General features: G+C 43.5%; 1 protein-coding gene across 2 annotated transcripts in view; it reads left to right on the top strand.

Moving 5' to 3' along the window:
* The first annotated feature begins 279 nt into the window (after positions 1-279).
* Positions 280-14,023, top strand: part of LOC311494203 (nuclear receptor coactivator 3-like) — a 58,856-nt gene continuing 45,112 nt past the window's right edge. For both annotated transcript variants that reach the window (XR_014699270.1, XM_084553128.1), the window contains exon 1: positions 280-331. The gene's annotated coding sequence lies outside the window, so the exon portion shown is untranslated. The remainder of the gene's footprint in view (positions 332-14,023) is intronic.

Genomic DNA, 14,023 nt, shown 5'->3' with positions numbered 1-14,023 from the left:
CGTCGCTGACATCCGTCTGTAGGCTGCTAGACAGACGGTGCCTGCTTCCCCACCTCCACCTCCACCTCTACCTCCTCCTCCTCCTCCTCCCCCGTGCGGTGGTGGCGTCTGCCTGTAGTCCGTATCCGGGATGCGCGAGGCATCCGGAAGAGCTGGGCTACTCGCGGACGAACTCCCTTACCCACAAGCCCCCGCGACTGCCTCAACTTACAGAACTGGCTTCTTGGGCTTCGGGAGTGTTTCCCATTTAAACAAACAGTGCCGAAGATGGCGGAGAGTTAATGGTGTAAAGAAGAAATTATCGATTTCGGGAGAAAAATACGTCCACAAGGTAAGACCGTGCCGCGTGCTCGCCACCGTTCAGACAATTTAACCCGACTTGGCTTCAGGTTTGCATTTCGATAGAGGACGGAAATGTACTGACTTTGGTTTCCAGCGGCAGTGCACTCACACAATATTGGCATCGGTGCGGTGCGGAGGGCACAGTGCATGGTCTCCTAGTACATGACAGCGAAGGCTGACCCCGTTCTTGACGGTGATAAAGTGCATGTCAGGTGTCATGTTTGTTTGGCAGCCTGTGTCGCAGAACGGATGGATGTTTAGCACATTTAATAAACTTATCGCACACACGCTGGCCAGTTTTACGCGCAGACAGGCTGCCCGATCACAGAAGTGTTTGCAATAACGTTGCAGCACATCGGGAAGTTTTGAGAGGGGAAAACACTTAGGACCTATATGCTCGGACTTGAGCACACACCGCGGGGTGATATTTAACTGTCGCTCGCTGCTGCTGACAGTCGGTGGGAAACAGCTGAGCCTGACGCTGTCGCAACATGAGGGAATTTGGACCGAAATGTTTGTTGATCGAGGAGAGCGTGCAAACAGCTGTGTGTCGTGTGCATCCTGTCTGAAAGATACTGTTGTGCTTTGCTGGTTTCAAACATGCAATGCAGGAAGGGGGCAGACGATGATGGTCTGACTGTCAGTCAACCCGCTTCCCAGCCAGCCCTGCAAGAGCGATAGGAAAAAAGTGCGCCGACTCTACGTATATGCAAGCCAGTGCGCTGAAGGGGTCATGCATTGCCTTTAAATATGCGAGGTGAACGAGGGAAAGGTAGTGGGATTTTTTTTTTTCTTCCAGTTAGGTCTCCTCTCCTTCATACGTAACCCCTCCTGTCATCTGCTTCATCCTCAATAATGTGTCTCACTGTATATCTGCAGGGGGCAGCAACGTGGCCCTGTTGTGCGTACATGCTGCCCTGCAACTCTGAAGGTCCACGGTTTGATCCCTGGATCAGCCAGTGCTGTGTGTGTGTGTGTATGAGCATTTAACAACACAGTGTCCTTGAGCGTGACACCAGAGTCCTACTACAGCACCAGCTCACTCCGGTTAATGGCAGCCTACTCTTCAGTGTGTGTAAACAGAAGTTCAGTGTGCGTGTGTGTGTTTGTGTCAGTGTGGACTGCAGGTGAGAGGTATGAGTTAATTGCGCTGAAGTTGAAATTTAGTCTCTGGACGTGGCTGCATTATCTGTCACTGTGTGTTGTTTATAAAATGTCAAATAAAATGGTAAAAAGAGAGAGCGATGTCTGAAGATGCTTAGTGCACAAAATAAAAATCAGAAGCAAGTCAGAAAGTCTGAGTTGAGATGCTGCAAACAGAGAACGGTTGGTGTGTTTGAACGCTCCTTGTTTGTGCAAATGCATGAAATGGTGCTCGTGAAAACCTTCATCAGCACGAAAGGATCCTCTTCTGAAAGGTTTGCATTCACTTTTGTCAAAGTGATCTAAATTTACAGTCACTTAAAACGTGCTCAGATTAATTGGTCCGATTTCCCTTGTTTATGAGGTGGAAATAATTGGGACTATTAATTGAATGGTTTACGAAAACAACATTTATTGAAGTTCCAGCTTCTGAAATGTGAACAGTTTCTGTTTTTCTTTGTCGATCACGTTGTTAAACTTGTGTTTTCGGCATTTAACAACGTCATTTAGGGAAATTGGAGGACTGAATTTTGTTGACACATTTATAAATAACTGGAAAATGATCGATACCTGTGGCCCAGCTTCCATATTCAGTTCATGTTTCTGGATTTGTGTTCAGTCCTGTTAGTTTCAGTGACATTATGTTATTTAACAGCAGGAAGTGTCACTACTTTAATCGTTTGATTAAACTTCTTAAGGGGTATTCAGCGATCAATTTATCAACATAATTGCTGATTCTTCTTCTGTTGATGGACTCACCGTTTCACCTCTTGAGTGTGTCTGTGTGCTGCCAAATTGGAGGGGTGTGGCGGCGAGAAGCCCTCGTCTCGTTCCACGGCGGATCTCTGCTGACAGATTTACAGTCAACTCTGCACACGTGCAGCCACACACACGCCTACAACATGCTCACAAGGAACTGAAACGGAGCGTGGACAGGCAGGCTTTCTGCTCGGGCCCATGAGAGGTTTTCGCTAAGCGGATGGCGGGATGAATGCATGGATGAGGAGGAGGAGGGTGACAGTGATGCATTATGTTTGCTGAATGGGAAAAAAGAGGACAGAGGTTAGCAGGAGATGCTGGTGACTGGGTCAGGCACTGGGGGCAGGGCTCATGAGGCTGAAAGGGAGGGAGGCAGGACCTCACACACCAGCCTGGGAGCTAGGGAAGCTTTGTGTGTGTGTGTGTGTGTGTGGAGTGGAGGATGAGGTGGGAGTCTGCACGATAAGGGGAGGGGCTCAGGTGGAGCCTCTTGTCGGAATTCTACCTGGCATTTTTGTCTTTTGTGTCATTCCTGGTCTTTCGTTGATCTTGTCTCTGCCCTCGGCGTCTCTGCTCTGTCATTTCAGTTGTTTTTTTTTTTTTTTCACCTCTTTCTTTGGAATCAGGAAGTTTTCTGACTCAGATGGTTCACATTCTTTGCTGTGCTCTCTTCCCTCTGTGGTATGTCTCTCTCACTCTCTGTCCCCTGCCTCCCCCAGCTGCAGTGCAGCGAGCTGAACTGTTGTCCTGTTGTTATTGGGGCCCCTCTCCGATGTGTCAGGACGTGTTAAACAGGAATTAATCTTCACCAGCTCACATTGATTTCACTCCGTGGAGGAGGGGGCTCCTCTTTCTTTTTTTAAAGTCTCACTCATTTCTGTCTTCCTGTCCTACTTCAGCATCTCTAGTCCAGCGTCACACCTAATTCAGTGTGACGCACGTAAATTGTCTTTTCTGCAAGACCCTTTATTGAAAACAAAACTCAGATATAACACCATTTGTCTGCTTACTTTATTACATGTTTGTTGTTGCCTTCATATGTCCAAACGAACAATGCCTTCTTGTGGTATTAATGGAGATTTTTCATAGTCACAGTTCAGAGTTGTGATGTGTTTGCTGGTATTTTCAGAAAGGATATATTGTCATTTAGATGCCCTTTTGTGTAATTTTTACACATTTCTGAGGAAAATGTTGATATTCCATACAGACTCATATTTTCATCACACTGTTCCATTTCCTACAGTAAGTCACCCGTTTGTCAGCTTGCTAACCCGTTATAGACAGCAACAGTTGCCTTGCAGCGATGTTCCCATGACTTACCACAGAAGTTAAAGTGTGAACACCAAGCATTTCATGTACACAATATTTCATGTTGAAACCCCGATTCTTTCCTGATGTTGCACAGTTGCCAGTCTTAGACAGGGATTGGACCTGGAACCCCACACTTTTTCCACCTTTGAAGTAATGCAGACTCACTGCTGTATGTAATAACCTATAGCGGGCTGGAGAGCTCTCATTGGAGCAGATAAACACAAAGTTGAATGCCCATTTTACACTTGCTGCAGTATTTTTGGTTTTGGAAAGGCAAGAAGTTTTCTCTCTCACACATCTTTTGGCACAATTCTGACCAGAGTTCAATCCAAACTTTGATATCGTATTTCTAATACGTGGTACACATATGTGCACACACATCATGGCCAACACTAGAAATACAGAGTAAAGTGCTGAAGTACTGCACCATCGGTTGCATTCCCACAACTCAATCAGTCCTCTTTAAGCCTAAAGACGAAACCAAAATCAAAACGAAACAGAATTCACCTGATCTAGTATTCTTTAACACTCAGGAGTCTCACCTGAGAAGTTATCAAGAGATTCAGATACTCTTCTGATTATGAATTGTTGGCAGGCAGGGGATTAATGTGTTGGCTTTTGGCACCAAAATCAGCTGTATTTCATTTGTAAAGCTAACAATGGTTTAAAACAGAAACAATACCCACAAGTTTAAAAAAACAAAAAACAAAAACCTTTCAAGGCTAAAAGTTCCGAATTGAAGTGAAAGTCCTTCACAGTGGGTCAATGAAAGGTTTAATTTTCTTTCATCAATAAAGATGTGAACGTATGCTCAAGCGTTAACAATCATGTTAATTACCTGGTAATTCTCACGCACATTCATTCCCGTAAATGTGCTGCTGATCTTATTATCAGAACTTGAGTGTGTCAAGTCACATGCAGTGTGTGTGTGTGTGTGTGTGTACGTGTGTTTATGTGCGTGTTGGAGTCAATGCTCTAGTGGTTGTACAGGAAGTGCTAACGTGACTCAAGACGATACAGGAAGAAATGGTATTGACATCATTTGTTGAGGGTCGACACCATCTGCAGTATCACAGATCATTACTTCCACATGATGCTACAGCTCTAGGGTTAAACAAATAAGCATAACATTAATAAAGATGTTTTAAACTAAAACAATTCTTCTAAAAAAAAAAATAGTTTGGCATTGTTAAAATCAGGTTCACACAACATCCAAAATAAGACTCAAAGTTGTTTTTGTCTGGCTGTAGAGACTTCCTACTTTTTTAGATTTTTTTTGCAAATGCCACAGTTACATATAACATGTCACTCACTGAGAATTCAAAATTCAAAAAGATTCGGACAGTCCCATATAAACTTTCGTCATGTTCTTCCACTTTATTCTAAGCTAACTGGTGCTAGCTTTCATAGTTGGCAGATACAGGTGGAATTGATATTCTAAGCTAACTCTCAGTAAGAAAGCAAATCATCATATTTCAGTTTGGAAATTCACATTTAGCAAATTATTATGTAAATGTTAACTTTGTTCAGAATTGGTGTTAATCTCAGCAGAGGAGTGTCACTCGTAAACAGGCCGGGGTTGAGACGCAAGAGACTGTGTGTGCCTTGCGAGGCAGCAGGGTACTTGCGAGATTTGTGATCTCGCAGCAATCCATCTTGGCAGGCGTCGAGCTGATCCAAAGTGGTGCAGACCTATTGGCTTTCCGTGAGGGAGTGACGGCGGAGTGATGGGTGTGTTTTAGGCGTGAGCAAATTTCCTTACGAAGACGTCAAGAATCGTCTGCTGTCATACTAACTGCATAGACAGCTACGCTGACTGCTGGGTAGCTTTCAAAGCTCCTTAGACTGACGGTTGTTGGTGGTAGACAGTCGTTTTGTCCAATCACCAGCTATCATTTTGAAAGTGGCTGCCCTTTTCCAACCTGTCTTCAAAGAGGAGGTCCTCTAAGATGGTTCTGTGAATCACAAATATATTATGTACACGTATATATGGTCTGTTGTCCCATTATGGTGCTTTTCACACCCATGTTTGGTTCAGATTCAGGGACTAATTGACACAGTGTTACCTTCCAAGGTTGTGCTCCTAAGGCATACAACACCTATTCCGCATCAGATAACCTGCCTGGTTATATAATTATAAGCTCACAAACAGAAGTCATATCAGTTTTTGAGTAGCATGTGCTCTCACTGCAACTGAATTGCTCTGAGAAGCCTTTGCAAGTAGGATGAGACCAGTCTTTACTCAGTTGATTTGTCCCGGGATGGAGTGTGATTGCTGTGTTCACACCAGCCTAAATGAACCGAACCAGGGCGGTGGATACGCTTCCAGTTTTGGAACAAAAACCATCATCCAGGCCATCCAGGTATAACAAGTTCAGTTGTGGATTTGGAATATTAGCGACACTGTAAATGTAGAAAAATTCCTGTTCCTGTCCACACCATCCCAACAATCGGGGAAGCCCCAGTCTATATTCATGTGTTAAAAGAAAACTGAGTCCCCAAAGTCGTTACTGTGTAAAAAAATAAAATAAAAATCTGCAGGGGATTGGCTCATCTCTCATCTATCAGTGACGGACTCGCCGAGAGATGACACTTAAGTGGCTTGCCAAACAGTTATTAAGGACGGAGAACATTGACTAAAAGCATAAATAAGTGGTTCTCGCACTAATTTGCATTTTTATTGGTTCATGCAATTTGAAGAAATATGAAGTGAAACGTTTCATGAGAGAAATGTCACTAAAAATTCAATTATAGAAGAAAATGCTTGTTAAAAAAAAAACTTAAAAACTTGTTAAGCTCTGTGTTTATGTCACATGTCAAACAACTGTAACGGACTCTCCTATTCGTCACCTCTAAGTTGAGATTAGTTCAACTTGGTACCCGGCCACTTCTCATCCCCAAAGATTTTTTTTTCTTTTTCATCCCAACAAACATTCATTGGTCTCTTGTTGCCACGTCGCCGCTAGTCGCTGCCTGTGTTTACGCCTCTTCAGTCAGATAAGCATCATCTGTGGTGTATCATGACTGGTATTATCACCTATTCTGGTATTTTAAAGACCGAAACTATTAGTCACAGGTGACTGAAGTCACAGGTGAAGTCACTATGCAAAATATAGATATATATGTATAAAAAGATATATTCTAAATCTTACTCTTATCAAAGCAAACCTGATCATTATTTTTTTTTTATTTTGTTAGTGAACTCTCAAGGCGTTCAGATTAACACAGGTCATGTCCTTTCATTGGCCTTAAATTTATTAGATGGCGTCAGTAATTTCTGCTGTTTCACATGAGTGGAGGTGATGTTGGTAAAAATGTATTTTGTGTAAAAGTTCGGAGCTGAAAAGTAGTTAACGTGTGATAATAGGATAACTAAATATCAAACAGAGTAAAGAGGAATGAGGCAGAGATAGAACAGAGAGAGAGAGAGAGAGAGAGAGGGATGAGCTGATGGACTGTCAGAACAACTGTCGAGTGTATCCTCTGTTTCTCTTTCCTTTCTTTCCCCCGGTATGCCTCAGTGCAGCTCATGTCCTCTGCCGCTTTATTTTTCTGAGAGCGATTTCTTCTGTGAGAAGAATGTCAAGTGCCCATCTCAGTGCGCTTCTCCCCGTTTTGTTTTGTTACTTGCGCTTCTCTCTTGATTTCTGTCTCTCTTCCTCTGGCTCACTTCAGTCTTTGTCTTCTCGATTGTGTTTCTTTTCTCGCCGCAACCCAAATATCTGATGGATGATGAGACTTTTTTTTTTTCTTTTTGTAACATCTCATAGTACTAAATAAATTAACGTGTTAATATCAAACCAAGTGAATTATTACGGCCGTGGCTTTCTATTGTGTTGGCGCGGGTCCGTGAGTGTGAGTAAATGAGCGTGTGAGACGAAGGAGGGGGGAGGACAGGGGGTGAGGAGTAGATGAGAGGGGAGGAGACGCGGAGAGTCGTTTTATTAACGTGGCGACTCCCGCTAAAATTCAGGGAGTGCTGTTGCATCCAGCTGTTACTGGTTGCGCGAGGCTTCGTTGCCATGGTAACTCAGCCCTGCGCGCCTGCTCAAGGTCGTTCATCCAGTTCTCAACTGAGCAGCGTGCTGCACATAGGATGCACACGGGGAGAGAGAGGGGGGAGAGAGAAAGAGAGGGAGAGAAAACAGAAGAACTACTTCAAAGTGACCAATCAAAAGCACTTCAGTGACGTTGTGGTCGGTGAACAAACTCAGCCCTTCCTCCACCCCTCCGCTGATACACACACACACAGACACAAAACACACACCGTTACTTTCTTCAATAAAGAAACAAACAACAAAAAAAAAGAACCCCTGGCCTTGGGGCTTGTAGGTTCTTTTGCCAGCTGATAAAATATTTAGCTGGTCAGTGGGAGAGAGAGGGGATACAGTGGCTGGAGAAGAAGCGAGCGGCAGAGCTTGGCTTTGTGTTTTCCTTTCTCTCATGGTGCATTGCTGTGAGGCTACCTGGGGCTCCTTCCACCTCCTCGGCTCGCTCCTCGCTCCTCTGTCCTCGCTCCTCTCTCCTCAGAGGGCTGCAGCAGCATCCCTCGGGGGTTTCTGCTGCATGTTCTCCGACGCTGACTAGACTCGGCGCAGCACACGTTGCACACCTAAAGCCCACATACGCCGTGCGATCGCGGCAATCTGGCAGCTTCGTTGCATGCCACGCTGTGGGAAATTGGGTCGAATAAAATCTTCACAATCTGTGTCTGAAGATACGAATTATGTGATGAACACCTGCTGGAGCTGCGGCTCTGTGAGGGTTAGCTAAAGGCTAACTTTAGTCTGGGAACACAAGGGATGTTAACCATGTTCACCATATGTATTTAGTGTGCTACATATATTACGTACACCCGATGGTGATGGCAATGTACTTGATTTGCAAGTTGTTTGGTCATAAACCAGAATATATCGTATAAACTAACTGATCCCCAAAGTGCAGGCATATATGTATTTACAAAATTTCATAGACGGGATTCAAAATTGGAAAGTTTTAAGGCATTTTAACGAACAGAATTCAAATGAAATGGTTCAGTGACTCATTCTAAGGTGGGAATATGAGAGGAAACACTAACCAGCAGTAAAATACTTTGCAAAGGTCTGATAATGTTCCTTGTATTGTCAAGTTTAATATTTAACTCTTGATCTGTTATAGTGATGTGAACATTAGTGTCGCACACATGCATCGAAATATGATACGACTTCACTCTTCCATGTTGTGACTGGTTGGTTTGTAGACGAGGGTCTTAGCAGCGGAGAATTTGACCTGAATTTGTGACGGCGTCCGGATTTTGAAATGAGCTTCAGCATCTTTGGTCTAAAACCAGCCATCAGTGCCTCTCAGTATTCATTTAAAGTGCAAATTTTAAATTTTGAGCCAAAGATTAAACTGAATTTCTGTACTTTTCTCTCTGAGACCACAGGAAAACATAGTGTAGAGCCACTGTCGCTTTGCAATCACATCAAGGTGAGTTAGGAGAAATCCACTGTCAGCAAGTGTTACTGATAAGATACACTAACGCAATGTAAAAACAACATGAAGCTCCGCCTAATATGGAGGATGATTTTCTTTGGCTGCTTCTGCTTTTTCTCTTTTTGCTCTCTGCAGGGTGCATACAGAGTTAAGCAGAATTTTCACCATTTTCTCTCAGCCTAGTGAAGTCGCTCTCTGTGGTCTGTGACGTAATGGTGTAAGGCAGATGTGTGTGCATGTGGCTCGCTGTTTAAAAGTTAGAAAAACTAAATCTGTCACCTTCTGCTGTGAGCACCAATCAAGTTGTATTTAAGGGTCAGGAAGGGGGCTTGGCTTCACGTTTCGCTTTTCTCTAAGGCAATGGATGCTTGTTAAAGGGGTCCTCAGAGAGGTGTGTGTGTCTAACAAGGAAAGTTCTGTTTTTTTAACTTATTTTCCATTGTAAAAACCCCGGCCTAGTTTATGTGTTTCAGAGCTGCTTTACGTGCCCGCATGCATACACACACACACACACACACAAACATTTATGGGGTAGGGGCTGAGGTAAATGTTACCAGCTGCAGCACAGCAAGCAAGTGGCTTCAACTCTGCCTGAACCCGGCTGTTACGTGACCACCTCCTCATCTTAATTCACTCCCGTCCTGCATTTCTCTGAGCCGCCACACCTCCTATATCACTCTACAGTCATACACCTACACACACACACACACACACACACACACACACACCACCAGTTCCTTTTTCCAGTGTCGCCAGCAGCAGAATCACTCACCTCTGGATAGTATAGTGGGGGAGCACCCCAAGGTCTGCTCCCCCCACCTCGTCACCTTGGTTCGGAGCCTGGCTGAGCAGGCTGCATCTGATTGGCCAGGCTCCGCCCCCTCTCCGAGGTCACACTGTCGGTGCTGTGATGTCACAGAGGCTTGTTTGTCCGTAGCTCATGTCAAGCTCGGTTTCAACATACTGTACACACCAGGACCTTACACAAGCAGGGAGCCTTACATACTGATTCACGCACAGTGGTCACTAGACATCCTGTGGTCCACACAAATTCAGCAGAAGAAGAAAAGGAACGACAAGCCAACATAGAGATGAGAAACTAAATCAAATAACTTAAGACTCGTGAAATGACAGACAAAAAAAACCCTCTTTTATCAGACCAGTGGTTCTTAAAGTGGAGCCCCCAGACCCTAAAGGGGTTGTGATGGCTTGTCAAATGGTTAAAAATAAAATAAAACATAATTACAGGAAGGCAACAACAATGCCAGTTGTAAAATATAAAGGTCATTCTGCACTATTGGAATTAGACCTCATGAAAAACCCATATTACGGTCGTAAGAATAGGTACGCAGCGTACGGTAGCCACTTGCCCAAACTTAATCTTATTGTTGTGAATAGAACCAAAAGTAAACAGACTACATGAAGAAGTTATCAGTAATTAGTGGTTTGAAACAGTGTGTTGTCTATCTTAGGAATCCCTAAGATAGACAGTTAGTTGTGTCCCGCGAGACCAGACCAGAGCCACACCATCCCATAGTTTCACAAATTCAGATCTGACAGCGTAAAATCTGAAGTCCGCAAGTAAATCAGAAAGCTTTTTCCAGCTGAGGGGCGAGGAATAAAGCATACCAGGCATCCCTTCAGTGGCTCAGCAGATTGTAAACAGCAAGACAACGAGGACAGTCGGGGAATCATTTCAGCAGCTGATTTGAATGAGTCATCAGTCTGAACTCTGACTGCAATAAAGGCTGATTGAAGAGCACGTGTGCATGCGGAAAATGACACACTTGAGCTGAGGAAATGTGTTAATTAACCTAACTTTTAACTAATGAACTCTCTTAAATGCTAACCTAAATCTCTCTTACTTTCATGTAAAATGTTGTCATTTAAAATAGAAAGAATAACTGAAAATGCACAGTAGGTTTAACAACAACATTGTACTCGATTTTCATGCTACATTAATGATGGGGTTGGCAGTTAAAATGGTCTTTAAACACCGTCCACTAAGGTGTCTTTGGCCTGAAAAAGTCCCCTTGCATATTTAGAAGATTACACCTTCTATAGACGCATCTGGCAGTTGTTGTATAGGTTGGTTAAACAACGCCAATGCTGTGGAGATGCTCAGATCAGTCAGTAAAGGATTTAAATCATCAAGATCTAAGATTTCTTCCATTGTTATGTGAAGAAATGCACACGCTGGGGAAAAAATCAAAATTGCCACCAGGAAACATGTCCCATCAGCAAGACAAGGTAATTAGTTGTAGGTATTGGCTGACCGTCTGGCTCATGGTTGCTGATTTGGGGGTTGGGGGTATTTAGCAAAAGCACTCCTACGATCACTTCTGGTTTATCTGCAGTGCTTATGTACATTTTGGTAAGCCCACGCATTTATCGTTACTAAAATAACCATCAACCCACTCTTGATTGTCACTGTGGCTCAGTTCATCACAGACTTGTTTAGATGTTTCTCTGTGAAAGATATGAATAAGGAAGGTTTAGAAAGTTTTCGCTGGATGTGCAGAGAAGACGAAGGCTCACTCTTTAGTCAAACTGCTGATCTGCACATTTCTGCCGTGGATGGGGACCAAGCAGAGTTACTACCTTTATCCGTGTGTTTCTGCCAAGCTGGGAAGTGGAAAGAAGCCCTCCATGTGTCGGCCTCAGATCAGGCAGAGGGAGCGTATTTGGTTGAATCAATTTTTCCTCTCCGAACCTCCGTCCCTCTCATTTTCTCTCCTTCGCTCACAATAAGTCCTGTGAGATCCGAGTCGTAGTAAACAGGCAGTGACATTGGCATGCTCGCTGTAGAGGAAAAGCGGCCAGAATTTTAAATATTGATTTGATGCAATGTGAGACGAAGAATCCGCTTTGTCTCGCGTTCCTCTTTTTAGAGGATTTTTTATTTTTTATTTATTTTTTTTACTCTGTGTTTTTACGAGTCCAGCAAATCAGACTAAAAGAACGCTTTGCTGTGGTTAAAACTCGCCGTGTGTGCGTGCTGCAGTGTATCGGCTCAACATCAGACATGATGCTCAGGATGAAATATCATCTGCTGTTGGAGTCAGCTGCCCACTCAGGTAACCATCAGGTGAGCGGCCTCGGCCTGGGCTGCTGTTGATGTTTATTTGAGCTGATTAAGCCCAACTAATGGAAGACTGACTGACGGACTGTTGACACCGCTTGTAGTTGTAGGTGCAGTGTGCCAGGAAATTTTCTTCTTTTCCCTCTCCAACTGTTTGGCTTATCACACTCTTAGTCTAGTCAAATGTGTGTAGGTGCGGCAGTTGAACTGATGATAGCGGACTAACATGAAGGCAAATGGAAAAGTAAAATGTATTTTTGCATTTCCATCTCATTGCCTTGATGAGCCAAACCTTAAAGACCACTACAGACACTGATTATTTCATAACAGAACCCAAAAAAACATGTCTACTACCAAGAAGGCACCAAGTACAACATATTAAAGACATAAGGCTGTGTCATTATGATTTGAATGAGACACAATGCCTGTGCATTGTGTCCCCTAACAGGCAGCTCCTCCACTGTACTCTAACAGTACAGTGTATTCATACTGCTTTGCATACTGGAAAAGATACCACATTAAGTATGCAACTCATCATGTTCTCAGATAAAGACCATGCTTGTAAATGTGCAGGCGTTTCCTTGATTTTCGATGCATTGTAAAATTGTGCTTTAATCCAAAAAAGGATTTTATAGTTTTGCATATAGTTTGTATTCATCCATTTATCACATTAACCATTAGAATTAACCATCTGTGTCAATTTCAGCTGCACAGAAATGTGAACAAGGACTCTTTTTCTGTTCTCCTTTATGGGTAGTTCATGATTTTAATAGATTTTTGCATGAACTCAAGACAAAACATGATTTGCAAACAGTTTTCTGTATTGAAACTGGCACGTGTACCATTCAGTGTCAAGAAACAAGAACAATAAGCTCCAGCTGCACCGCAATTGTTTTCTTTGCTAAATATTTGCAGCTCAGTTCATATTTTCAATCACTTGTTTTCAAGAGCTTAACAAAGCCAGACTTTCCATCCTTTAAAAGGGTACCATGTTTTTCCCTGTCGTGTGTACACGGTGACTTTTTTTTTTTTTTTTTTTTCCTGAGCTGGGTCGGGAGCTAGCACCAGGATCTTGTAGAGAGACACATTTCTTCCATTTACTGCATACTTTAGTTTCAGGTGCTGCTGCAGGTTCGTTGTGCTGCAACATTCGGGTTTAATACACTTTTGCTAACTTTTGCAAACTAGTAGCGTTTTTCCGCTTTAGTATTTCCGGCTGCGTCTCCATCACAGCAATTTTTTTAACTAAAGAGGTTCGGAGATACAAACGTTTGCATGCTGAAATTTTAGTGAAATTGTGGCGAAAGTTTCAGCCACCATTGTTGAAAGTGAAGCAGGAAGTAGAAACAAAAATTAACCCCACTTGCAAAAAAGACGCAGTGCCGCCTAGAGTTTGGGCGTTTTTACTGAGCGAGCCAGAGTGACGAGCGCACAAGTATAAATTACACCTTCTCTATCCCGTAGAGTCATAAACCGCGCTTAAAGCTTCAGCTTGTCGCTCGCGAGGTACCGGCCCCTTTCCGAGTAGCTCGCCAAAGGGTCGACAATCTGTACCCAATCGAATTCACGTGAGTAAGTGGTGACGTGAGACGGCCGCAGCAGGTGCCCGTGCTAGCATGCTAGGCTAAAAACATACTATTTTCACAAAGAGCGGGAAACAGAATTTGTTTATGTAAACGACAAGTGTGTGTGTGTCTGTCAATCGGAAAACGGTGTAACGTGGAGCGCCATTCCACAGTAACTTTTCACACCGAGGGCATTTTAAATTTGTAGTTGTGGACGTCATTGCTACACAGAACCAGCCACCATGTGGGGATCAACCAAGACAGGGAGAAATTTTTCAACCCTTCAAAACCAAAAACTTAAATGAATCTAATCCATCCGGTATATTGCCCTGCCCTAATGTGAAAT

The sequence above is a fragment of the Chelon labrosus genome (genome assembly GCF_963514085.1).
Source record: "Chelon labrosus genome assembly, chromosome: 10".
In the NCBI taxonomy this organism is placed as follows: Eukaryota; Metazoa; Chordata; class Actinopteri; order Mugiliformes; family Mugilidae; genus Chelon; species Chelon labrosus.
This window is presented reverse-complemented; position numbering and strand designations above follow the sequence as displayed.